Below are 24,994 nucleotides of genomic sequence, written 5' to 3'. Positions count from 1 at the left end.
CATTGGATGCGGTGGGACCAGAGGTGGGCAGGGGGCTGTGCCACCTCCACTTTGTAACATGGACGTTGTCTGGAGATCAGGAAACAGCGCTGATCCTCCCTCACCGCAAGCCTTGGCAGAGGCAGCACGGGGTTGCTTGAGGCAGCGAGTGGGAACCACAAAATTTCTCTTCCCCCAACCGTCCCCGGTGCCACTGCTGCTAGCCGTTGCCCGAGGCTTGCAGTTACTAAGGTCAGCACTGACCCCTGCCACCCCAACTACAGCCATCCTTTGGAAACTGTGGGTGAAGGGGTGGAAAATCACAATGCGGGAGGCGGGAGCAGAGGCGCTATTGTTTGCAGTCTGAGCAGTTGAAATAAAAACTACCACCGTCTCCCCCAGGCAGGGCCAGCTCCAGACCCCAGCGCGGCAAGCATGCGCGTGGGGCGGCCCTTTCCCGGGGGGGTGGCAGGCTGGGCCGGCGGACCTGCCGCAGTCATGCCTGCGGGAGGTCCACTGGAGCCCCGGGACGACCGGACCTGCCGCAGGCATGACTGCGGAGGGGGCGCTCGTCCCGCGGCTCTAGTGGACCTCCCGCAGGCGTCACTGCGGATGGTTCGCTGGTCCCGCGGCTCGGCTGGACCTCCCGCAGGCATGCCTGCGGCAGCTCCAGCGGAGCCGCTGGACCTGCGAACAGTCCGCAGCTGCGGGAGGTCCAGCCGAGCGACCAGCGGACCCTCCGCAGTCATGCCTGCGGGAGGTCCGCTGCTCCCGCGGCTCCGGGGCGCCTCCCGCGCATGACTGCTTGGGGCGACCAAAAAGGTAGAGCCGCCCCTGCCCCCAGGTGACCCTAGCTGATACCCTCAGGAGAGTGATAACCAAGGTGGGAAGGGAATGAGATGCTGCAAGTGGCCGGGTCCGGATTGGGTCTTTATGCTGTGTACTGCGACGATGCCAGCTGAATTAATACTGGAGTAGCGTGGGAAGGTGTCCTACCTCGGTGGAAGATACAGGCAGCCTTCTCCAGAAACCTTCTGCAATGGATTGCAGAGTTCCTCCATGAAAGTTTCCTGGAGATCTCAAGGGTTCCCAGGCCATCCTTTTGTACATAAACAGTCTTTTTCGTGGGTCACCTTCTGCCTAGTTGATGTGGCCACTGGGAAGCAGCTAGCCACTCTGCTTTGTTAATTTTTAATTAAAAATAGAATACAAGGACACGTGACTCCAAATTATTACTTGATATTGCATTCTCACCAGAGGTTCTTTCACTGCCATCATGCTGCTGCTCTGTGACTGGCTTGACTGCTCTGGGGTTACAGACAGCTCCTGGCTCTCCAGGAGAATGGATCCCTCACTTGCCTGTCTCCCATTCTCCTCCTCCTCTTCCTCGTCCAAAGCCGCCTCCTTGGTGTTACCTGCGCTGCCCTGGGACTCCCACTCCTCAGAGGTAGCCACGTTGCTCTTACGAGTTGTGGTAGGGTTGCCGCTGAGCAGCGGTGGCTCCAGGCACCAGCGCAGCAGGGGTGTGCCTGGGGCAGTAAGCCACGGGGGGCACCCTGCCGGTCCCTGCGAGGTGGCAATCAGGCAGCCTTTGGAGGTTTGCCTGCGGGAGGTCCACCAGTCCTGTGGATTCGGTGGCTGAGGCATATGACGGGGAAGGAGTGGGCTGGGGAATGAATGCAATAAGCTTTTGTACTGTTAGTCTGTTTGCACATTCTACTAGTCGAGTATAAGAGAAGGAATCTATAGTAGGAATATGACTGTAAGTCCTGCAAAGCAGGGCAGGGGCTCACTTTCTTCCTGTGTGTGTCCTTTGCTTAGTCCAGTGAGGGGTCCTGATCTTGATTGGTAGTTCCTAGAGATCCCATAATATAAGTGTCAAATATTAATAATAACCAGGAACAGTCTCGTCTCTTCTTCTTCTTCTTTCCCTCTCTCTTGACCTGGGTAACAGTTGGCACTGGATAGCCCTCATGTAAGGGAGCCAGACTCGCCCTGTCAGGTATGACTCGCTTGCTGGGTATGGCTAACGCAGAGAACCTGTGAAACCTGGCACTGAGCCTTTGGCACATGAGCGAGTAGCTAGAAGCCTGGCTAATGTTCTCACACTTGCCAAATCTACTCTTTCAGGTAAATTAGATGTATATTTGCCCTTTCTACAAGGAAATGTACTGTTTTGATACTTGGTTTGGTGCAAGAGCATTTTGCGTGAAATCAGCATGAGTTGTGTTAATAGCCCTGATACTAGAATATGTTATGTTCTGTTTCCCAGACTCCTCTTGTAAACTAATGTATCCAAAACAGATTCCCCAGGCTTGCATGCATTTCTTCAGAATTTTCTCTTCAGCATTTTAAATGTTCTAAGAGACCATTTAGGGCTGCCTTGATATTGCTGAGTTTGTACTTAGGGTTAAAGAGCAGACACTTATTGCAAGAATTATGGGAATACAGTTTTTTTGGATCAGTGACTTTGTTGAACTTTCCAGCTTTTGTAAGAGCACCGCTAGGAAGTTATTGGAAATGGTTTGGCTTCCTGCACTTCCTTCTGACACATTTTTAGTGCAACTTAACCACAAAAAGCATTCAATATAGTCTAATACTTATGACCATGAAAAATAGATTAGAAATAATACTATTGGAAATCTGGCTTGAAAGGTTACCCTGTGGCATGTTGTATAATACATAGGTATACACCAGGGGTCGGCAACCTCTCAGAAGTGGTGTGCCGAGTCTTCATTTATTTACTCTAATTTAAGGTTTCACATGCCAGTAATACATTTTAACATTATTAGAAGGTCTCTTTCTATAAGTCTATAATATATAACTAAACTTTTGTTGTATGTAAAGTAAATAAGGTTTTTAAAATGTTTAAGAAGCTTTGTTTAAAATTAAATAAAAATGCAGAGCCCCCCGGACCGGTGGCCAGGACCCAGGCAGTGAGTGTGCCACTGAAAATCAGCTTGCATGCTGCCTTCGGCATGCATGCCATAGGTTGCCTACCCCGGTATAGAGTGAGTGTGTGTGTGTGTAAAAACACACACTTGCACATTCTAAAAGCTCCAGAAATACTTACAATTATCTCCCTGCACTGGCGTTTTGTTACACCTTTCCATTTTCTGTGTTGTATCTGTTCAGAACTTGATTTTACAATACTATCTTCTGACAAGTATGTGTGTTTATCCCAGCTCAGAGTGAGGCTATTGATAGCTATTTTATTCATTTTCTTTATAATTTAAAAAAAATTGATGCTATCTAAATACACACAGGAACATGTGGCTACATGGATTTTCATTGTTACCTCTGTTCTCCCTTCCCTGGTCTCACCAGCTGTTTTATTACACCCACTTATTGCATCTTGTTCTTAGGCTGTAAGTTCCTCAGATCGGTGACCATTTGTGTTTGAACAGCCCTTGGGGAAATGGTGGTGTCTAACCAGGGGTGAAAGTAACTTAAAGGACTTGCCGGTACTCTGGAATCCTGAGGAGGGGCGTGGCCTCCACCGGAAGAGGCGGAGCCTTTAAATTCCCAGGCCCTTTAAATCAGGATTTAAAGGGCCCGGGGCTAGGTCTGTGGTAGCAGCAGCTGGGAGCCTCAAGCCCTTTAAATCACCCCCTGAGCTCCCAGCTGCAGAGGTGGCTGGGAGCCCTGGGGTTCAGAAGCAATTTAAATGGGGGGATTTAAAGGGCCCGGGGCTCTAGCTGCTGCTACTGCAGCAGATCCCCAGGCCTTTTAAATTGCTGATGGAGCCCCAGGGCTCCAGCAGCAGGGCCCGGGGCTCCGGCTGCCGCTACCCTCCAGTTCCCTTTAAATCATCTCCGGAGCCCTGCTGCCAGAGCCCTGGGGTAGCGGCGGCAGGCCTCCGGTGGCTATTTAAAGGGCCCAGGGTGGTAGAGGCAGCAGGAGCCCCAAACCCTTTCAATAGCCACCAGAGCCCTGCCACCGCTACCCCAAGGCTCCGGCAGGCTCCAGTGTCTATTTAAAGGGCCCGGGCCCTGTAAATTGTCCCCGGAGCCCTGGGATAGCGGCAGTGGGGCTCCAGCGGTGATTTAAAGGACCCGGGACGGTTGCAGCGGCAGGAGCCCTGGGCCCTTTAAATCGCCACCTAAGCCCCACAGCCGCTACCCCAGCTGGGGCAGCGGGGCTCTGGCAGCAATTTCAAGGGCCCTGGGCTCCAGCCCTTTAAATTGCTGCCTCAGGAATCCAGTCCACTCTGGTATGGTGCACCAGCTCTTGCCAGCAGAGGTGGCAGGTTTGTAGAAATTTTGGTGGTGCCCAGAACCTGCCCCCGCCCAAACTCTGCCCCCCTAAACTCCACCCCCCACCTGCCCAAGACTCTGGGAGAGAGTTTGGGTGGGGGAGGAGGTCTGGGGTGCAGGCCCTGGGCTGGGGCAGGGGACTGGGATGCAGGAGGGGTGCAGGCTCTGGGAGGGAGTTTGGGGATGGGAGGGAGTGTGGAGGGAGGGGGAGCAGGGATGAGGGCTGTGGGGTGAGACGGGTGGATTTGGGATGTGGCTGGGGATGAGGGGTTTGGGGTGTTGGAGAGGCTCAGGGCTAGGACAGGGTTGGAGTGTGGGGGGGATGAGGGCTCTGGCTGGGGGTTTGGGCTCTGGGGTGGGTCAGGGCTGGGGATGAGTTTAGGGTGCAGGCAGGCTCCCCTGGGACTGGAGCCAGAGAGAAGGACTCCCCCTAGCCCTCTCCCTGCTGGCAGCAGCGAGCTCTGGGGTAGGGACCCCCTTCTCCCCACCCCCCCGGCAGCACATTCACTCCCCCACTGTCACTGCACGTGCTCCTAGGGGCCCTCTCAGGTCCAGGAATCCCCCTCGCCTCCCCTATGGTGGGAGCCATGCCAGAGGCGGGGGGGGCCTGCTGCTGCCCCTCACTGTAGCCTCACTGGGGCTGCCCTTTGCCCAGCGTGGGGCAAGATCAGTGACTGCGGGCAGGGGGGCAGCTGTACCGGTGGAGGGTCCCACTGGAAAATGAAAGGGTCCGAGAGGGAAGGGCAGCCTGCCCTGGCGGTAGTAGAGGGGGGCACTAGGACCCTGTGGCAGCAGTTAATGCAGGCAGGCAGCATGGAGCTGCAGGAGATGGGGAGAGACAAATGCTCTGCTCCAGGACCCAGAGAGGTGCATGGGGGCAGCAAAGGGGGGCCGTGGCACACTCAGAGGAGGTGCCGGGGGGGGGGGGGGGTTGCAGGGGGTTACATTCGTGGAGCCGGGCTCCCAGACCCTCAATTTTGCTGGAGCCTGGAGGTGGAGTCAGAGAGGGAGAGAATGCTCCATTTTCTTGCCAGTAGCTACTGCACTTTTTCTTACTGGTCCTCCGTACCTGCCCGTACGCGCTTACTTTCACCTCTGTGCCCAACGTACTGGAGTTGGGACCCTGGGCACTTCGGTTCAGTTCCTGGCTGTGGCAAGAGACTAAATGTGTGGCCTCAGGCAAGTCACTTAATCTCTTTCCCCATGTGTAAAATGAAGATATTTCCCTACCTCATAGCAGTACTGAGGAAAACTGGTAAGTGGTCACAAAATACAGTGCCCTGCATAAGTACCTAGAGTCTGATATGGGTTCTCTGGGCACTACCATAATACTAATTTTATTATATTGTTGATTGTATGGAGAGGAAAAGTGAGCCAATTTGATAGTTTGTCCAAGTTCCTGTAGAAAGCGTGTAAAGGACAGGAGACTCTTAACTGTGTTTAGCACTTACATGGTACTTATGAGCTGCCGTCTCCTTCAGTGTGTGTTTGGTCTCAGGAGAGTAGGGAACTGCTGAGAGGTTAAAGTGTGCAATCAATGGTTTGATATTCAAGGCTCTTACAGAAGCATATAAGCCCTCCTCCTTCCCTTAGAGGAAAAATATTCTACAATGGTGTCTGATTTTTATCTAAATGACAGATTTCTCCCCAGCTGTGCTGAACTGTGGGGTTTTGTGCCTGGGTAAGAGGTGTGCTGTAGAAGTGATTTATAATAACAGCATATGGCCAGGTTGGAATGTGGAGAGCAGGCACTTCCCAACAGTTCAGTTCTGGTTTTCATGCACTTGTTTGAGGAGTGAGTTGCTTTTCTCATATCCTGTCACCTGTTCTGGCAGCAAAATGGGAGAAGGGGCCCCAACCCCCACTCTCCACATGTGGCTTGTTTTGCACAGAGATCCAGGCTGCAGTTATAAATCAGCTTTTATAATGCTGAGAAAAGTGGAAGTGCTCTGCTGTTTGCAAACTGCACCTTTCCTTCTGTTCCCCTTATGAGCTTATTGCGTTTGGATGATGTCATTTTTATGCTTATCTTTTTGCTTCCTCAAAGAGCTTCCATCACTTGTTTGTTTTTTTTAATAATAGATAGTAGATTAATGTAGTAAATCTTAACCCCATGTTACAAAGCTTTACCCTTGCTAGTGGCATGGTATCTGATATTAATGGATGGGGGGGGGTTAAGGTGATTATTTTTAATATCTGGGGTCAGGTGCCAGGGGATCCTCCCCAATCCAACAGCATACACATGAGAACTCTAAATGCATGGAAGCAGTTTCTCTACACAACTTAATTTAAAAGTTTAAATTTCAGACTAAAAATATTTATGATGAATTGTTTAGTTAGTAGCCCCACTAGCTGATGGAGACAAATTGCACTGGCTTTATCTTCAGCCTTCTACCATACACTCCTCCCTCTTAGCATGCACTAACATTACTGCAGACTGTCGTCCTAGCTCCTGGCACACAGGAGGAAGTAAGTTTCCACCCATTATTCCAAGTGCAGCAGTGATGATAAATCAAGGGATGTCAGGAGGCTAACAGGTGGCAAATTTTTCTTGCTTCAAAAGGCAGTGGGAATCCACCTGTTTTGAGCAGCTGGGATTTTCAGCCCTGGTTCCTCTTAGACTGTACAGGAGCTGCTAGGAGTAGGAGAATTTTCATGTAATATGAAAATGGTGACTTCTTGGTGCCCATGCAAAGTTCATCTGTGGTTGCTCTGTGTGATCACACAGACAGGTGCTTAATCTTAGTAACAAAGAACTATTGAATCGTGGCTGTGATTGGCTCATGCTTACTCCTATGCTAGTATGTCCAGAGTAAGGATGTGCATTTTTCTTCATACCCAGGTGACATCTATTCCCTTATACTTCCCCCAAATCTCTGATCACTCTATAGCTTAATAATGTAAACGCTTCAGATCACTTGCCACTCCTTGTGCACTTTTATTGCCCATATTCAGGGAAGCTTCACCAGAGAGACTGGCTCCCTTTATTTGTGCAGTCACCATCCTTAGTAAATTAGTAAATATTTTCACCGTTAGCGCTTCCTTGGTTTCCACTGCTTTCCAGAGATTTCCCAACTGAAAGCTGTTCATCACAGGCGTCTTGTGAAGGAGCAAGCAGTCATCTAAGTGTTGGTACGCACAGTAAATCTGGTACATCATGGACATTTTTAAGGTTGCAATTTTAATATTTTTTTTATTTACAATGGCTCACTCTAGTTTCCTTCACTTTGAGGAGTCTGTGAAATTGGCAGAATGGTAGTGGCATTTCACAAAGCTGCCAGCATTGTTTGTCCTCATATATCAACTTTATTTTTCATGATTTGTCAACTCAAGTTGATCCATCATGTCACATCATATGAGGGCCTAGGTTTGTTGTTATGTTTGTGGAATCTGTCCCCCTCTACCACTACTCCAAATGCCTGATACACCTCTACCCTGATATAACGTGACCTGATAACACAAATTCGAATATAACGTGGTTAAAGCAGTGCTCCGGGGGGGGCGGGGCTGCGCACTCCAGCAGATCAAAGCAAGTTCAATATAACGTGGCTTCATCTATAATGCGGTAAGATTTTTTTTGGCTCCCGAGGACAGTGTTATATCGGGGTAGATGTGTATTTATTTCAAAACTTAAATGTTAAGCTCTCTGTGGCAGGGCCCATGTCTTGTGACTGTAAGTCACCAGGCATTCTTATAGAGCTGTATAAATAACATACTGTAACAGCGGGTAACTACCCCTTCACCACTATGGTCTGCTGACTACGCCAGCATATGGCCCATTGTCCACCTTCTCTGGTATCTCTCTGGGTAAGAATCCCAGCTTTTCCCACTCCTCCTTTTATGACCATTAATTACCAGTCAACCCTGCTCTCCACTTAACTGTTTTCTCTTCCACTAAAGATTTTGCCTTTCTTCCTTCAGACAGCCAACTCTTGTCCTCAGTAACAGGTTGAATCCAAATTATTTGCATTTATACTAGGTGCCCTTTATTGGAGAGAGAACTAGGACCAGGGAGGAAAGAATGTACTTGATTTCATTCAGAGCAGACTAGATGACTTTGTTACAAGGGTCAAAAGTTGGCAGCTGTGACTTTGCATGTCAGAATCCATGTCCGCTCCTTTTGCTTTCTCCCCTTCTCTCTCCCCCAAAACATGGCCTGCTGCCAAGGAGCGAGCTGGTCTATCTGTCCTCTCAGTAACTCCGTTCTCCTCCTGGAAGTGGCTGGCTCCCTTTAATGAGGCTAATCTACTTTTTCTGAAGGCTTCCCCTACTTTGGTGTTGAGGGATATTACTCCCCCAACACACACTGGTCCAGTGGGTCTGAGAACTTTTTAGTCACCCTAAGGGACTTTTCCTGTACAGTACAACCTGCAATTTCTTCCTAAAGTGTCAATATATCAAATCTCACAAGAATAAAAATACACAGGAAAGGCTAATTTATATGTCCGGGCATAGCCAAGTGTCACAAACAGTAAAGGATATGGCAGATGAAGATCTTTCTAAATAAATGGCTTGCTAGAGAAGTTTAAATGTCTGTGTGCATACAGAACAGGGGTGAATGGTGCAGGAAGCCAGACCCTCAGCTGATGTAAATCATTGTAGCTCCATTGGCCCCACATATCTAAAGCGGGAAGACTTCTCTTTTGCGGCTAGTATTGGCTGCTGTGGAATTCCTGGGGCATTCAAAAGCCAGTGTTCCGTCAAATGCTGGCCCATCATATGGGAATTTGCATGGGGCTTGGCCTTGGTACATCAGGAAGCACTGAACTGCATTAACTGAAGCTGCACACTGCTGCGTTGAACCAATAGATGGCATGGAGGTTAAAATGCCTGTGCCTTGCCTACACTAGTGCTTCCACTGGGGTGCTAGAGCAGCAGTGGGGAATTGGAAGAGAAATGTTTGTGCAAATGTAACCCACACACCACCTGGGTGTGGTGTTCTGTCCCATCTGTGGGCACTGAGATCGCTTGGAGAAAGAGAGAGAGAAAATGAGTCTGCTCTACAGCCTTAGCTAACAGCCAGTTGGCTTTTAGCTCATGTGGTAGAGGCTCGTGCATTAAGCTCCAGAGGCCCCAGGTTCGATCCCGCCTGCTGTTACACAAACACCACCTTATTGGCTGGGAACTCCACTGGCACTTCACAGTTTGCTCGGTTGATGGCTTCGCTCCAGCCATTTTAGTGGTAATTTTTCTGAGAAATTCTAAATGACTGATCCTGCAGACTTTTTTTTTTTGTTTGTTTGTAGAATTGCAAAAGCTATTTGTTCACACTGGGAAGATTGCAATGGGCTTGTCGCTTCCGTTTCAATCACATTGATTTTCTGGGTCACAGCTTGTTCAACCTATTTTGGCATATGGCTCAGAGTTCAAATAGTTCCACCCAAATGCTTTACTTTCCCAATAAGTGGTAATGTGCTGCTATTAATAGTAGGACACCAATTGACCCTCCTCAGAAAAAGGCAAAATAACATTAGATTAAAAAAAAAATGTACTGTTGGCAAGGTCCAGTGATCATTTAAAAAGTTAAACTGACTCTGAGTTTTTTAAATGATTTTAGAATATGTGAAATGCACAAAACCCCCTGAAGTTATTACTGTATAACATTTAGATAGTGTTAATTGGAGTTGGGGTCTAGGGGAGCAGCAGGTAGCATTGTGCGCTAGGTGCTGTACAAACACAGATGAAGACACTGTCCCTGCCCCAAATAGTTTACAGCTGAAGTCATGTCATTCTGATGCATATGATAATGGGTCAAACCTTGCAACATCTCTCAAGGGTGGGATGGGCCTGCTGGAAGGTTTCCTGTGGCTTAAGGCACAGAATGGTAGCGCAATCATTTTACTCTGAGATCGTCAGATAAACTATACTCTGTAGGCTTATTCATCATCTATTCATTCAACAATTATGAAAATTCAGTCCACCAAGAGTGTGTAGCTAATTACAAAAGAGTCTAGTTTGGCTAGAAATGTAGTTGGTCTTAAGAGATAGAAATGCATATACTCTTCATAGTGAAGTCCTTTCCACCTAATTTGGTATCTCACTCTTTAAATTTTCAAGGGAGCTTTATGATGAACAAAACTGCATAAAATTCCTCTTGCGAAAGGAAGTTTTATAAGACTGATGTGTAGATACTGTTTCTAGAGGCTTCAGGAAATGGGCATTGCTACATCTGGAGAATAACACGTTAGCTGGATTTCGGGTTTGTTCTAAGCCACTCTGTATCCTTGATGTGTTGCACTGAAAAAATACTGGGAGTCATTTTGGGAACCCTGGGATCAGCCCTGCAAATCACTGCTTTCATGCAGATGTTTGATTTGTCTTCGCCTCTTTGTTATCTACTTTCTGGCAGCTTTTTAGACTTTCAGAGTTTAAAGGAGATAATGCCAGAGCTAACAGTCGGTTTGTGAAGTTTGGATTGGGAGTATCAGGAATTGCCAATGGGCAGCTGAAACTTGGGGAGACTGATAAGAGGGGAGGAAATTGGATACAGTATCCTCTTTATAAAACTGTCCTTTTGAAGCTGGTTTTGTGTATGTGTATTTATCCCTGTGTCCTCTGAGCTAGAATGAATGTAAAGATTACAAAGTCAGCAGTGTAAGGCAGGGGATGGAATGTGCAGAGCCTCACTATTGCTACAGTTCTGGCTTCCTCAATGGTTGCAGTTGGTAAGGTAACATTAAGGATTTTTCAAATAGAGGAGCGTTATTGCTGCTTCTCCCCATCTACTGGCACCTCTGTACCCTAATTCATTTTAGGAAAAGCAAGGTAGAGGTACGTAAATGTGGGGATGCAAAGATGTATCCTGTGAGACAAGGAAAGCTGCTTGAAAGAAACTGGAGTGTAACTTTAAAAAGCTACTTAAAATATACATTAGAAGCATGAAGTACAAGTAGAAATATTTTGACTTGGGATTTTCATTTGTTAGAGCAAAACAAAGAATATCTGTTAGATCTGGGCCTTGAGTGGTACAGTGTAATTCTTCCTCAAAGCGTCTATTTTAATTTTGGTGACTCCATGTAGATTAGGTCCTATGGTTCTGCAAGAAAAACAGATAAGTTAGAACTGAAAAATACCTAGTCCAGTCTCTGTGCCAATTCAGTATTGTTCTCTACAGTATATTTTGTGTGATTGGTTGTATAGCTAAATGCCTAGAGAGAGAGAGAGAGAGAGGGGAGGATTTTAAGGAGACACTCAGGAGGTTACTTGTTTCACTTGGAAATGTATGTGCTCCAAAGTAGGAGAAAACTAGACATTTGAATAGTGTGCACTCTTGTGAGCTCTGAAGTAACGGACTGAGGGCCGATTTTAGGGGAGTCCATAAGCATAGAAATAAAAGTAGAGCGGGATCACCACTCTTAGGGGGAGAATGAAGATATTCGAATTAAGACGAGGGAACCTAGGGTGCCACTGGACCAGATTTTAACATCTAAACCTCAGAGATACCAGGGAGGTTCTAGTAGTAGGTTCTTGTTTTCTGTTGTGCTTGTCATAAGATATGGTGGCTTGGTGCACACATTTCCTGGAGCCTCAGGGTGCCTGCCTTTCGTGGTCTGACTTTCTCGACACTGACTGGTAGTCACAGAAATCTCTCACTATGGTTAGTATGAAATGATGCCTATTGGCTACACGTGGTGTGTTTGGTTAAAGCAGGACGACGTTTGTTCCTTTACCTTGTTGATGAGCTTGTCTAGACATCGTGTGTACATGAGTCAGATGCAAGGCAATGGCAACAAATCTTGCTGCTCCAGTGGTAAAACCTATATAACTCATATTCCTGAAGTTAAATTTAATGGGTTTCCTGTAAGTTTTTCTTCAGAATTAGCCAACGACTGGTGAGGATCTTCAGGTTGTTTGCATTGGTTTTCAGTTCTTCAATCAGACTTAGAGATGCTTTTGTCCTCTCCACAGTGGTCTTTCCAAGTGGTTGATGCAAGGTCTTTCCAGCTGGGGCAGTGTTAGGAAACTGCATCCTTCAGGCTTTTGCTGTGTTGGTTGCATTTTAGTGAAACTCTAAATCAGCATTTGGGGAAATAAGCTATTTTTGAGGTTATTGTGTTTTGTGAAGGTGTCAAGGTTCCTCCCCCACTCTGAAATTTAGGGTACAGATGTGGGGACCTGCATGGACCCTTCTAAGCTTAATTCCTAGCTTAGATCTGGTAACACTGCCACCAGCCAGAATTCCAGTGTCTGGCACATTCCCTGTCCCCCCAAAACTTTCCCCTCCCTGGATAGTCTTGAGGCTTTTCCACCAAGTCCCTGGTGATACCGATCCAACCCCTTGGATCTTAACACAAGGAGAAATTAACCATTCCCCCCTACTTTTCCCCACCAACTCCTGGTGAATCCAGACCCAATTCCCTGGGATCTTAAAACAAGAAAGAAAAAAAAATCAATCAGGTTCTTAAAAAGAGAACTTTTAATTTAAAAAAAAAAAAGTAAAAATCATCTCTGTAAAATCAGGATGGAAAATATTTTACAGGGTAATCAGATTCTTATGACCCAGAGGAACCCCCCCTCTAGCCTTAGGTTCAAAGTTACAGCAAACAGAGGTAAAATCCTCTCAGCAAAAAGGAACATTTACAAGTCGAGAAAACAAAAATAAGACTAACACGCCTTGCCTGGCTATACTTACAAGTTTGAAACATGAGAGATTGATTCAGAAAGATTTGGAGAGCCTGGATTGATGTCTGGTCCCTCTCAGTCCCGAGAACAAACAACCCCCAAAACAAAGAGCACAAACAAAAGACTTCCCTCCACCAAGATTTGAAAGTATCTTGTCCCCTTATTGGTCCTCTGGTCAGGTGTCAGCCAGGTTTACTGAGCTTCTTAACCCTTTACAGGTAAAAGAGACATTAACCCTTAACTATCTGTTTATGACAGAAGGTCTGAACAAGGCAATGCTGCTATATTCCCTAATGTCAAAGGGGTACAAGATGAGGCCTGGAAGGCTTATAGCCCTATTGGCACTTACAGGCTTTAGCTTTTAGAAATTCTGAACAAGAGATTGGCTAACTAGGCAAGATGTGTGGGTGTGAGAACTTTTTTCTCTGAAACGCTTCAAGTGAATTATCTAGGGCACTTATGTATGTGTAACCCACCCTGTCATATATGGAGTAAGTATAAGTGCATCAGTCAAGAAGCAAATATAATGTCATTGGGGTTAAAAAACAATATCCTCTAGGTTGCAAATCTCTCCATGTTCACATTTGTAGAAAACAAAACATGCAATAACCAGTTGACTTAGCAGTGTATTCATCAGAACAATGAGATCACTAGGATTCCAGCAGCTTGCAGTGCCTTTAGAATTCTGCAGTGTATGTCCCTACCTGTGCATAACTTCCCCAAAGTCATTGTGTGAGCCAGGTGGGATGTGTAAAGCAGCATTTCTCAAACGCTTGTCCATGGAATGCTTGCTGGTAGTTTGCAGAGAGCCAGCCAGTCCACATGGTGCTGCCCTTCTTGCTTCTTTTCAGCAGCCAAATTCCACTAAGAGAACTAAAAATACACTGGGAAAGTAACGTTCATTTTCCATGTAACAAATTGTTGTCGTTGCCACTGGGATTTTATGTGACAGAGCAGGAAGGGAGGTGGTCTGTGTGATTGCAAACTGGAGGGGAGCTGCCCATGACAGACTCTAAGGTGTGTCCATGCTTTTAAAAGTAATCCCTGATCTGAAGGTAAATGTAGAACTCGCGTAGTGCTTGGTGTACAGTAAGTATCAAGTCAAGGGGAGAAGACCCGACTGACTAACTGCTTGAGCATTTGGCTCAGTCTCTCTGTAGTTCTTCATGGGCATACTCAGCATAGCACATCCACTCCCGTAGTTACAGAACATCCTCATTTGCATAGCTGCTGTCATACTAGTAACATGATACCTGTGATGCAGGTCATCGTGTGGTCTATCCATTTGGAGCAGACTCATATTATAGTAGGTCCAGTTCTGATGGCAGCATTGTAGTTCAAAGGTCATGAAGGCTTCTGCACCGGAGTGTCTCCTCTCCTCTGGATAAATCTGCAGTCGCAGCCCAGAGTTTCTCATGTCCGTTTACCAAGCCCTACAAATTAGTTGTATGACTGAACAGATGTGGTGTTTGGAAGATAGGCGCTGTAGGTGGCACATGTTTGCTCCCTTTAATGCTTAAAGTTGAGGTTCTTTCCTTGCCAGGGAAGTTAGATGATGGAATCTGCTTGTATATCAGTTTTCTGCTCTTCATTTCCATGCTAGCTGGCAGGGCTTGAACCAGCCTTGCCAAATAGGAGTGAATTATTTTGTTTATTTTCTGAAGAGTGTAGGTTGTGGTATGACTTTCTGAGAAGTTATGTAGATAGCTTTGTACTGTGTCCGGATCTTGCTGAATGTGCTTTCCTCCTCCTCCTCCTCCTTATCCTCATCCTTTGTGCTTATGGGTGAGGAAGTGTGGGTTACATTTGTTCTTGGTTAACATTTCTTCTGTTGCCATTTCTTAATGGAAACTAAACTACCTGGGACCAGGTTTGGCTTGCAAAGCAAGCTTATAGGCAAATCTTGCATTTGATCTTTCAGTATTTCTGAGGAGTCCATCAGTTTGTATCTTAAGATGCTGAAGGACAAAAAATCCTCTAGGATCTGCCTGGCAGAGCTCTGCTGTGGTGTTCTCTCTTTTTATGAGATTTTGACTCCCAAGCTTCTGCCCATAGACTGCGGAATAAAGTTCAGATCTACTGTACAAATGAGTCACGTGTATGATTCTGATTTACTAGTGGGGAAACTTAGATGCTCTGGACAGCATGATTCCACCCTTAAATGAGCTGAGTATGGAGGTTAATAATCTTAATGGCTACAAAAGCCTTAGTGGGATAAATGAAGAATGGGCCTGAGCTGCAAAATTCAGATGAGATGCTGAGCAAAGTTCAGGGCGCTTCAGATCTGGGGGTTCAATTTAGGGTCACCCAGAAGAGGCTAAACATTTTCAAGAGGAGAGCATCATGTCCTTGAATCTGAAAACATTTCTGTTTCTTTTGCCAATGAATCTCATGAATTCCATGTGCAAGAGTGGTGCTTTCAGGAACATAAAGAACATGGAGCCAAACTTGCCAGAAGGCTTAATTTTTCATATTATTGCTGAATTATATAGTGCCCTGAAGGGCTGTAACAGGGTGGTCTGTCACTTTAAGGGCCAGGGGGCTTTTGGGCCAGCCATCCCTGTTCTGAAGTGTGTGTGGGCCTTGTCCCCAGCTGGGAAAGGATTGGCTGATTTTTCTGGTGAGCACCTGATTCCTATAAAGGCTGAAAGCTCAGTTAAGGTGGAGAGCTACTGGAAGTAGGTTTATTCTGTAGTGAGGGGCTTTCAGGTAAAGGGCCTTTTCGACTGGAGAAGATCTGCCAAGACTGTGGAATGAAGCCCTTCAGGAGCTAAGAACCATCGCAAACCTCACCGTCTCCTGCTATACGTGCAGGGCACATTTCTTTGACCATGTCTTCTCCAAGAAATGCATAGCAACATGTACAGTAATGCCTCCCTTAACATTATAGTTACGTTCCTGAAAAATGCTACTTTAAGCGAAACGATGTTAAGCGAATCCAATTTCCCCATAAAAATTAATGTAAAGGGGGTGGGGGGTTAGGTTCCAGGGAAATTTTTTTCGTCAGACAAAATACTAATACTAAATGCACACGCACTCTTATATACAGTATAAGTTTTAAACAATTTAATACTGTACACAGCAGTGATGATTGTGAAGCTTGGTTGAGGTGGTGAAGTCAGAGGGTGGAATAAGGATATTTCCAGGGAATGCCTTACTGCTAAACAATGAACTAGCACTCGGCTGAGCCCTCGAAGGTTAACACGTTGTTAATGTAGCCTCACACTCTACAAGGCAGCCCGAATGGAGGGAGGGAAGACAGCATGGCAGAGAGAGACGGAGACGCACACCGTGAGAGACACACATTGCCCCTTTAAGTATGCTGACCCCACTCTAAGTACTTTGCCTTTTTAAGTAGATCAGCAAGTTGAGATAGCAGCTGCTGCCAGCAGCTCCCTCCATCCTGAGCCTTGTCGTGCCCCCCATGGAGATAAAGTACAGGAGTGAGGGGAAGGGAGGCACCCCTGTGCACAGCAAGCAGGAGGCTCCCTCCCGGGAACAACTTCCAGGCAGAGGGCAGGACCAGCACATGGCAGTGGCGGGAGGGACAGCTGAACTACCTGGCAATTGATAGCCTACTGGATGGCTGCCACATAGGGAACTTAGGGGAGCGGGGAGCTTATGGGGGGCTGCCGGTCCACCCTGGTTCCAAGCCCCCACCAGCTAGCTCCAACAGGCTGCTCTTCCTGCAAGCAGTGGACAAAGCAGGCGGCTGCCAAACAACATTTTAAGGGAGCATTGCGCAACTTTAAACGACCCATGTTCTCTAATTGATCAGCAACGTAACGAAACAACATTAACCGAGATGACTTCAAGTGAGGAGTTACTATATTAAAAAACCAAACCCCTACCAAAACAAGATATGCTCCACTGCCTGCACTTCTCCTGCAGGGAGGGGATGAGGGAACAAAACCATGAGATGTGTAGCCACGTTACTTAATGCACTACTCACAGGTGGCCTGATACTAGGGTGATGTTTGGTATAAGGACCTGTATAGAATAGAATAGGAGCAGGGAGCCTTTGGCAAGGAAGCCCCTAGGGTGACCAGATGTCCCAATTTTATAGGGACAGTCCCGATTTTGGGGTCTTTTTCTTATATAGGATCCTATTACCTCCACTCCTTGTCCTGATTTTTCACACTTGCTGTCTGGTCGCCCTAGAAGCCCCATGGCTACGGAAAGTTAACAATTGGGTTTGTGTTGAACTCTTTTGTTTTGGAGTTTGTTGAAAATTGTTGGTGCAGCCAATAATTGGTTGTATGAAGAAAGGGCATGAACAGACTGACGGTGTAGTGTTTAATACTTCCTGGGCTGGGGACACAGGCAAGCAGCATACAGACCAGAAAACTTTGCAAGGGAAATATGGAACAATAAACTACATTAGTGTGTATGCATAAAATACATCTCAAATCCAACTTTAAAAGCATGACCCTATTGACGTGGGGGCTGTATGAACACGTGCCTGGAAGATCTTACAGTAAGAGGTTATAGGTGACAGGTGGGGAAGGGAGATATGATCAAATCATAAACATAAATTTTATATACATCAATCTTCTTTTGATCATTTATAAAATGCCAAAGGCCCCTCAAACCATTGCTAAGATGTTTAAACTCCATTGACTTCACTGACAATGCTGATTTCTAGCAGAGTGAGATCAGCAATTAGTGAATCACTGCGCTTGAGACAGACTGGCAGCCATTGCATAGGAGATAAATGGGCAAATTGCTCTTTTTTGGGAAGCAGCTAAAGCCCAAAAGGGGATTTCCATGTCTAGATCATAATTCCTTTGTGGGAATATACAGACTTAATCAGACAAGTCTCATGAAGCTGTGGAGTAAGCGCCTCTAAATGAGAACCTAATAGTTTAACTTTTAGGACTAGCTAGTAGCACAACTCTGAAAAACTGTGGAAGAATCAACCAGAAGGAGTGGAGAAGGTTGAACATGCCGCTGTTTAAATTGATTGCAATCAAGTTATGGAAAGGGGCAGGAATAAGCTAAAATAATACTGCAGAAGAACAAAAAATGAAACTCTGCAGTGGTGTCACTATACTGGGAGACTACATCAGTGCAAGTCTAGGGAGATACCCAATGGTAGTGAAGTATCAGGGGGTAGCCGTGTTAGTCTGTATCCACAAAAACAACAAGGAGTCCGCTGGCACCTTAAAGACTAACAGATTTATTTGGACATAAGCTTTTGTGGGTAAAAAAACCTCACTTCTTGGTAGTGCTAATCCTTGTAATGCAAAAGGATTTTAATGGAAATGTACCGGGATACTGCTATGATGGGGACTGTCATGGCAGTACGACTTCAGTGCTGGATCACTACTACAGTGCTGCAGTTAGAATGTGAGATTACACATGGATAATTCTTGGGAGCTGTTGGAGACTCCATAATGTCCTTGTGACAGATTTTATTTAGGACTGACACATTCACCCCTCTGTGTCCAACACTTGTTCATTCCCTTTGCCTCAGCTTTTGTTTACCTTCAAAGCTTTGCAAAACATTTGGAATTTTCAGTGTCTTGTGTCCATTTTCAAACTTGTTACAGTGTTTCTTTGCACCCAACCTGTTCAGATTAATTTTCATGTAAAGGAATATGGCCTTAATCCAGGAAAGATAAGAGAAATAATTACACAAATAAAGAGTTTACTGCATAGAAAAAAGTTAAGGCAATATGAAAATTATCACTGTCCATGCTGTTGCCAACATCATTCTCCAGGTCAGTCCATTTTCTTTTAAAAGTGGTATTCAAAGTGGTATTCAAAGTCACAAGTTTTATGGAAAAAACGCCTGTATAATTTTATGAAAATAAACCATTATTTTGTAACAAATCTTAGGCTGCTTTAGTTGTCACTGTTGCACATTTCTAATTTCATAGCAGCAGTGGGATTAGAACTCAAATCTCAGTCTTCAAAAGTACAGGTCCCTACCCCTTGAGCTGAAGAGGAATCTATATTAACATATGGTATGTGACACACTGCTGATCAGTTACAGCTCCATCCAGGAGCAATGGCGTGGGCATGCTAGTTCATTTGCAGTATGTTACAGCTTGGGTTTCCTAACAGATTGCATAACAGGGTTAACTACACAACTTCTATACTTGAAGTAAACCTTTGCATCTATGCTGACAAGCAGGCTGAAAATGTCAAGTTTCAGTCTGTGCTTTGACATTAAGACCTCCGTTTTCAGCAGTTAAGAGATGGAGGGGTCCCCAACCAGAACCTCAGATCTCCCCTTCCCTCAGGAAGGAAGATGTAAGAGCTGGATGCAAACTCTGTGGCTCAGGCTCTTTTAGTTTTAATACAAAACCTGAGGATCTGCATTACCTAGCACCCATGCTCATACGTTATCTGCCCTTGATTTGATCATAGCAGATACTGTATAACAATAATACCTGCTGTGTTAAAGCTCTTTCCAGGCATTATGTAACATCCTCATACCAGCCTGGTGAAGTAAGTATTATACCCATTTTACAGATGATGGTCTAAATCTGAGGTAGAGTTTGACTTCCCCAAGGCCACTGAAGGAGACGTGTCAGAGCTGAGATTAGAACTCAGAGCCTCCTGACTCCCGAGATCTCCAGGATGAGGCCTAGATCTATAACTAACATCTTGGGACTCATACCGGCCTATCAGGATAAAATCCAGCATGTGACTGCCAGGCATCCCCAAATAATTCCTGCCTAGCAGAGGGAGTGAAAAAACTCAACCCCTTCTGACATTGCTGGTATCTGCAGTCATTTCAGCAAGGGAAAAGCTTCAGCGAAAGTGCTGACAAAGCAAGAGATGGCCTTTTTTAAAACCCATCATAGGAAACAAATTGTGTATCAAAGTGAATCTCAGCTGTATATTGGTCTTGCTGAGTCTTTGCTTATTCCTGTCAAATTAAAAGCAACAAGCAGAAGGCTTCCTTTGTGGATGGCTCTTGCCTGCTATATGTATTAATACCCTTCCCCTTTGAGGAGAAGGGGATTTGAGTTTGTTTACAATGTCAAGGAGAAGGTTAGGGGGCTTATGCTGTTCTGTGAAGATTAGGCATTATGTAATGATCCCAGTCTGAATCAACGGGATTTGTGTTATCACATGAAGGGTATTATGAAGCTGTCAGTAGAAGTTAATAGACGTTGTTTTGCTTGGTTAAGGGTGGTCTGTTTATGCTGCACTATCAATAGCAATGAAATGGACATCACGTTCCAATGGGAAGCAGCTTCTTAAATGTCACATTATAAAATAGAGGAGCAAAACTTTTCTTTGTGGAGTGAATGAGTTGGCAGGCAGACACCTCAGATGTTAGCTGTAAGATTCCTGCTGGCTTGTTTTTATAATCCTTGGGTTTGATAGAATTTAGTTGAACTTTATATTAGCATGAAAATACAGCAAAACTCCAAAACAGAGTTTCTATAGAGCGGTTGAGACCAGTTGTTGCTGCCATTCCAAAATCCCGTCCTGGCTACTCTTCAAGACTGCTGCTGATGCAAATGGCCTATTTATGAATAGACACTACTCCCAAAGGAAGGCACACAGCACTGTAGAAATATCTACTCTGTTGAGGTCAAATACTTTCAAACATAGAAAGTGAGTCACTCTTAACCAGGTAAAAAGAGTTCAAATTTTCATTGAGTAGTCCAATATTGCATGAAGTTCATTCTTAAAACAGACACCAACATTAAAAGAGGGAGTCCCAGAGCCTGGTTAGCATCCCTTAGTAAATGCAGATTCAGAGAGTGAATGTCTGGATTTTACAGTGAAAGATACTGAAGGGTGTATATATACTGCACCATAAGTTAGGTTTCAGAGTAGCAGCTGTGTTAGTCTGTATCCGCAAAAAGAACAGGAGTACTTGTGGCACCTTGGAGACTAACAAATTTATTTGAGCATAAGCTTTCGTGGGCTACAGCCCACTTCATTGGATGCATGTAGTGGAAAACCGGATGCCTGGCAACCCTACTTGCTGCTCTGATATATGCTTCCGCCACCTCCATATTAGTCTGTTGCTGTTTAAGTAGCAACCTATGTGGAATGAGGAGCACATGTTGCAGGAGAAATGGGTTTGGAGAAGCCATGAGGAAGTTAGTCTGTATGCCCATGGCTTCAATGCTAGCTGCAGTGGCAGTATCTCTGTAAATAGTTCTCCTTATAAAGAGTCAGTTTAGTTTTACAGGCCTGGTGTCCTCGCATGCAGCATGTGAAAGCATGCTCTCTGCAGGGCTACATCTTAAACTCCGTCAGAAGACTAAGCTGGTGGAGAATGTCGGTAGCCCATGTGTCAAGCTCCACATCTCCCTGTGAGCATGCTGCAGCAGTACTGCTTGGGCTGCACTGGCTTGTCTGTGGGGTCCTGGGGTAGAGTTAGCTGTTGGCTTGGACTGGTGAAGCTGTAGGAGGTCTGGGACCCACCTGAGCCTTCCTCTCTCCCTGTCAGTACAGCTACACTTGAGTTAGGGGAGGCACTCGAGCTGGACTTCTTGTAGTACATAGGGGAGTCTGCCGGCAGAGCAGGTCCCTAAACTTTGAAACTGACTCTCCCACCCCAGTTTGAAAAAAAACCCAAACAGTTTAAAGTCTGATTGAATAAGCGGGTTTAGAGCATTCTCATTGAGGTGGTATTAGGCAGAGGGATCCATGCATAGGGGCTATCGTAGAAGGAAAACCTGAAGATGAGAGAAAAGGATATGTGGTGAGATGCGCTGGAGTGGCAGGAAGGGGGTGGGCATTCATAAGAAGCGAGCAGAGACACAGGCCGGGATGGAGTTGTGTCAAACAATGTAAAAACAAAGAGCAGGGCTTGCTAGTTCACGTGTTTGAAGAAATAAATTAGACCTGTGCCTTACCTTGGATATAGCACTGGTTTCTTTTGAGCACTTAGTGCCCGGTTATTTTATAACACCAACACTGTGTTAGGTGCTTCACAGAAGGTTTAGAAAGACATGGCCTCTTCCAGAAAGATTTGTTCCAAAGTAATGGTGTGACACAACGAGTGAACCTGTTGCACCAGTACTGCATGTGCTGCATTGGCTGTCTGTTGGCTCCAGGGTGGAGATTACAGTTTTGGGAGGGGATGGAAAAGGGGTGCAGGAGGCCAAGAATGAGAATAGTATGATGATATGGTTATTCTCACTTCAGGTGGCTGAGTGGTTCCATATGTGGCTTTTTTAGTATGGTGAGCAGGTGAGAAGCAGGATTTCATTCCTAGTTCCAGTAGGTTTTTTAAATCTATGGCAGGCATGTTCTGCACTTGATGCCTGTGCTTTGTTTAATAATAAGCTGTTACTTTTTGCACAAGCACATACATTAGAATTAAACAGTAACTTCTACTGGAACTGAAGACTAGGATGTTTTTGGTAACTCCCATCACAGCTCTTGGGTTTCTCGTCACTTTCTGCTCTGGCTACTCTAGCTCCTGTACCCTCTTGCTTAAGTTTTATATAGTTTAATGAAATTTATCTGTGTAAAGGTGCTTACGGCCACCTTTATTACTGGAGAAGGAGAGCTGGGTGACTTAACAGAATTTATTACTGGAGAAGGAGAGCTGGGTGACTTAACAGATTTTTTTGCCATTTATTTTGGGAGTTCTTGGCTATTATTCTGGTAGCTTTTCACGGTGGGTAGAGGATAGTGTTTTACTGCTGATGTTCAGCAATTCTGTGTCAATTCTGCTCATGTATTCAGCAGCTTGAGCTTTCTAGGGTCTGACATGCCTAGGAACTACAATTTGTCTTGAAGCTAAAACAAATGTTTTATTCAAAACATTGCAGTAGAATAACACGTGCACTCTGAAATGTGTATAATAAACCAAATTGTCCTGCTTGGAGCCTGAATGTTTAACAAAGAATCAAATCAACACAGATCTTTAAATTCCGAAAGAAATGAAAATATAGTTGAAGCAGTGTTGCTTGGCAATATTGTAAAATGATGGTAGATCTTGTAATCTTTAGGGTGGTGTTAATTTCCTAAAGTATGGCTTGCAGCTACTCTTTTATTTAATTATGAAGCCATGGCCCATGCTGACCACTGGTCCCACCATTCAGTGCTCCATGATTAGATGATTGATTAATTAGCTGAAGAAGTAGTATTTAATGATGGCACCTGTAATTTCCAAGTGTGGGGTAGAAAGGAGTGTAGGGAGCCAAGTAATTTTATACCAAAAACTACTTTAAAAAACATTAGAGAAACACAAACAGATGGGTCAAATCTTACTTCTCTTAGTGGTAATTCAAGCACATTGTTTTAGTTGGGGTGGGATTCTTGCCATACCTCAGAGGACACCACAATTACAAGAAGAAAAAATTATCACAATTAGCTGACCGATTAAAGAAAGGAAAAGAGAAAAATAAACAACGGAACATAAGCAGTGAACAGTGTTTACTTCAGTTACAATCTTTGTCTCTCTGGAGAGCTGACGATAGAGATGACACCTTTTGGCTGTGAGTCTACCCCCGTGTGGAACACGTCTCTAGGTAAGGTAAGACCAAAGTGTACTATTCCCCAAATCCAGGAAAGTCATGTTTTACTGTATCCGAGATGTGCAAAGGATTCTTGTTTAAGGACTGAATTGTTTGTTTGGTTTATCATGGATAATTTACCTCTGCCAATTTATTAACGGTTTAGGTTATCTTAAGCCCTGTAAAGCTAAAGAAAGTATTTTATCACAGTCACTTTAATAATAAATAAATTTAAAAAAAGCTACTCAGGGAGTGGTCTTGAAACAGGCAAATTAATTAACATTAAGAATGTTAAATTCAAATTAAATCCCAGTATTTCTCTGTTCATTAAGGTTAGCTGACGGCTGTCCAGGAATATGTTGTTTTAACAATCTGCTGTTTAACAGGATAGGCTGTTAGTACCTTGGATGACAATAGCACTTCAGTATCCCATTTAAATTATTACAAGGAAAGAATTAAGTCTAATCCTTGGCAGTGCTTCTGCGAACTCCATTTCACCAGTGATGCTGAAGTCAATGATGTCATCAAGTTGCAGAAGCAGTGCTGCAGTGGCATTCGTTCAGATATTTCTTGGGGGAGGGATGGAGAGAAACTTCTGGTCCCAGCCTCCCCAGCGGGGACTTCATTGTGTTCCCTGCTAATCCTCCACTTCTCCTGCAGGGACTCGGGTCTCTCTTGGTTGGGCAGTCTCCCCTCTTTGTTATCCACACAGCCCATGAGTTGGTGCTGCCAAGAGTCAGGTTGTGGGTGGAGCACACCAGATCACAACACCATTTGACACAGCCCATCACCCCTGTCTGTGCAGTGTGGGGTGGCCAGGGTGAATTTCAGTGCAGCCAGAGTGACACTCTGGACCTCTCTGGCAGCAGCCATACTGATTAAAGCACCGAAGCATTCCCTCTTTAGAAGGGTATTAACTTGTGACGAGTGAACTGTTTGGTATGCAGGCTAAAGTGTGTTCTGTAGCATACCACACTGAGCAATCTGCTTGCAGACCAAGAGGAAAATTACACTTGTAAGCAGACCCTGTTAAAAGAACTCCCTCTTCTGTGTGCTTGTACTGTGTGTGTTACAGGCCTCTGCTGCGAAACACTTCATTCGAAACAGAACCTTGAATCAATGACAACTTTTGACCCTGTTTTGCTTTGAGAGATGCCCGCCTCACTATTTTCCCCTCTAACCCTTGTTTACCAATAAATCCCAAACCAATTCTCTGTAAAATACACTCAAGTACAAGCTCCTAGTGATCGGAATTAGTGTATTTCATAATCACTGCAGTGTCGCAAGGGATATCGAAAATTTCCCCAAACTGTAACTCTTGTGCTCCACTGTAACAGGTATCTATGGGTGGTACAATTATCTGTCCAGGTAACTTGTCCAGACAACTACTGACTTTCCTGAAATTGTTCAAGGCTGTTCATCAGAAGATGTGCGAGGTTTGAATTATTGCTAGCCATCTGACTAGATAAGAACAGCCAGACTGGTTCGGACCAAAGGTCCATCTAGTCCAGTATCCTGTCTTCTGACAGCGGCCAATGCCAGGTGCCCCAGAGGGAATGAACAGAACAGGTTATCAAGTCAGCCATCCTCTGCTGCCCACTCCTAGCCTCTGGCAGACAGAGGCCAGGGACACCATCCTGGCTAACAGCTATTGAATAATGAGCTCGCTGTAGTGTAGCAATGCTGACTTGC

At 45.3% G+C, this 24,994-nt stretch overlaps 1 protein-coding gene across 7 annotated transcripts in view; it reads left to right on the top strand.

The window, feature by feature from the left end:
- The window catches only part of ARHGAP39 (Rho GTPase activating protein 39), a 377,904-nt gene that overhangs the window by 93,211 nt on the left and 259,699 nt on the right, over positions 1–24,994 (top strand). Inside the window, exon 1 of one of the 7 annotated variants that reach the window (XM_045004348.1) lies at positions 10,884–10,900. The exons of the other annotated variants lie outside the window; for them this stretch is intronic. The gene's annotated coding sequence lies outside the window, so the exon portion shown is untranslated. Of the gene's footprint in view, positions 1–10,883; positions 10,901–24,994 lie in introns of those variants that run through there. 7 annotated transcript variants of the gene reach the window in all.

This window comes from Mauremys mutica, chromosome 2 (assembly GCF_020497125.1).
Source record: "Mauremys mutica isolate MM-2020 ecotype Southern chromosome 2, ASM2049712v1, whole genome shotgun sequence".
NCBI lineage: Eukaryota > Metazoa > Chordata > Testudines > Geoemydidae > Mauremys > Mauremys mutica.
The sequence above is the reverse complement of the archived record's forward strand: the minus strand, read 5'-3'. Positions and strand labels throughout refer to the sequence as shown.